We start from the raw sequence: 3080 nt of genomic DNA on the forward strand, positions 1-3080 counted from the left end.
ACGAAAACACCAACCAACAATAAACCAAAACCAAAATGACTACTCCTATAATTCAATACAACAACCTCAACAACAGCACAACAACGAATTAATTTACAAATAGAAAATCAGAAAACAAAAAGGAAAAAGGTATATTATACCTCTGCTCTTGAAGCAGGGGAGACCACGACAAAGGGGGGCTCGATTCCGGCAGCGGCGGATAGCACCGACAGTAGAGGTGCGCAACACCACCAGCCACGAACAGAGGAATCAACGAGAGGGAGATAGAAACAAGGCAGCAACAATAACGGTGGTGTGGTGGCTTGCGAGCAGCACCACACGCATGACACCGGCGAACCACCGGCGAACCACCAGCGAGAGGAGAGAGAAACAAGGCTGCGATAAACAGCAGCGACGAACAACAGATGTGGTGTGGTGGCTTGCGAGCAACACCACACACACAGCAAGAACACCGGTAAGGCAACCGGTTTCCGACGAGACCGAGAGCAGGGGACGAGAGAGTGAATTAAGGGTTTGGGGTTTCGATTCGTCGAGCCAAAAGAACAGGGGAGGGGTTTCGTTTTGGGGTTCTGGAATTTTACGAGGAAGGAGGTACAAGAAAAAATAATGGAATGGGTTTTGGGTTCTTTTCACGGGTTGGGGTTTTATTTCATTAAACCGACAAAAGGTATAAGAGTTGAAGGAAAAATCGACTTTGACTTCGTATTTGACCAAATACCACACAATTTAGTCGCACATAAGACCCATAATAATTTTAATAATAATAAAAATAATAAAAATAATCTCACATAATTAAATAAACAAATACATTACAGCACGACAAATAAAATTTATACTTCGCAACTTAAATAAAATAAGAATTTTCGAAACATAATTAACTTAATAAATATAATTAATATTTAAATAAAGGTACTTAAAAACAGGGCTATTACACGGGGGTACAAAGAAGAAGAAAATCTACGGGGGAGCAACACATTCTTCTTGTGAGGCTTCACCGGACGCATCATTTGAGGCGCCCTCCAAGTTTCCATATCAGATATGGAGGCATATCACACCTGAGGAGTGGCATGCATTTGTTGCACAAAAAACAACCCCGGAAGCTGTTGTAAGAATATTTTACTAGCTAAGATTTAATACTTTTAGATCCAATATTATTGTATAACACCATATCTAACCTTTGTTTATATTTGTGTGTTTCAGGCATCTCGTGAGAAAAGATAGCGCGAATGCAAAAGCTAGGAAGTACTATCACCATCTGGGTGCTCAGTCGTATGGTCAGGCGAGAGAATCGTGGATGTATAGCCATTACCCCACGATTGCGTCGACCACGGCATCGGGAACTAGCTCTACGACGACAGTTGCACAGCTCGGCAACCAGATAGAGTGCTCGATTGGTGGTGTTCCATGCATGGGGTTGATGCAAAGGGACAGAGAGTCTTACCTGATCCCGGAACAAAACAGATAGCTAATCCATTGTAAGTACATATTATAAGTTTTTGATAAGGTATTACATAATAATATAACTTGTGCGCTCACGAGTATTTCTTCTTATCCTTATGCAGATTGGCTTGAAGGAAAAGGAGGCAACTGGTGAGTTCACTCCTAGAGGACAAGTTGATGCCTTACACGAGACTCTAGGACGGGACCAATATGGACGTGTGAGGGGCGTAGGAGGTGTCCGCCTCGGGTGAGAAAGGTGTATGGTGATCAATACACCTCTACGTCAAATCCAGTGCCTCCAGTGTCAATTCAGCAGCTTCCATAGATGTGGAGGCTATGAAAGCCCAAATTCGGGAGGAGCTCAGAGCGGAGATGACTCAGAATTTCAACGCCATTTTGGCGCAGATGGGCTTACCGACTTTTGGTGCTTTCTCGCAGGGCATGTTCCTACGCAGCCTGTTCCTACGCAGCCTTATCCAGATCCGGAGTTCACGGTATTCATTTAATATCACAACTATATTCTAAATCATAGTTTTCTTAAATATGTTGTTTCATAGACTAACTATGAATAGAGTTTTTTTTAAAGGAAGAGACACCATGTGAGCTATTAATCAAGGAGATGGTCATGGAGTTTCATTTCGTTGCTTATGGTCTCACAGCCCCCTAGGGACCGGGTACGATTGCACAACCAGCCAGTCGCTGATATTCACTATGTGGTCAGCGTTTCAGACATTGTGCCCGGTTTCAAGCATTTCCTCTTCCGCTGCCGAATGCAGAAGTTGGTGTACAGTCATGACTGATGCCCTTGGCAGTTATGTTCTATGGCGCGTGCATTGGTGCGGTTATCAGATCAGGTACAATGATTAACATAAGTTATATACATAGTTTTCTTTTATAGTTCCTATATATGATTGTCAGTAATATCTTTTAATTTAACTAATTACTAGGGTTCGGGGAAGGCCGACAGGAAGGGAAAGAAGGTAGCTTCACCTCAGGAAGGCCGACGTGCCCAAGTGGAAAAGTAAATGTTCTACGGCAAAGTCTCCACTCATTACGGATATGAGGTGGTGCAAGGCCTTACTCAACCGTGCTTTGGCTACATGAGTGCGCTAGCGATGTAGACGATGAAGCAATGATTGAGATTAAGTTGTCGCACCACCAATTCCACTACTTTGAGGATCATCGACCTTCATTTCTAAGGTTGATATTAAAGAATTCTTACTTGAGGAAGAGTTGAATGTTTCCATGATACAAACATTCATGAGGTAATACTTTATTAGTATATTAAATTAATAATATACATATATGCCTTAATTAAGTAGTATTCAATCCAACTAATAACTTCCATAATGTAAGTTTTATTTTATCAATATGATTCTCAGGCTATTATACAATGATTTGAGGCATCTAGTGAGCCAATGTTTGGTTGGTTATGTCCAAGCTTAGTACGAGATGACAGTTGCGTACAAAACAAAGGAGTGAAAGCATATCTCAAGGATTCTTGAAAGCATGTTCTCGTCTTGGATATAAGTCATTCTTCTTCTTCCTTACATTGAATCTATGCTTCTTAAACTCACTTTTTACTTTAATTAAATTGACCTATTAGTTGTTCTACGATAATAATACTTTTTATTGTTGTA

Source organism: Beta vulgaris, chromosome 2 (assembly GCF_026745355.1).
Source record: "Beta vulgaris subsp. vulgaris cultivar EL10 chromosome 2, EL10.2, whole genome shotgun sequence".
NCBI classification, from domain to species: Eukaryota; Viridiplantae; Streptophyta; class Magnoliopsida; order Caryophyllales; family Amaranthaceae; genus Beta; species Beta vulgaris.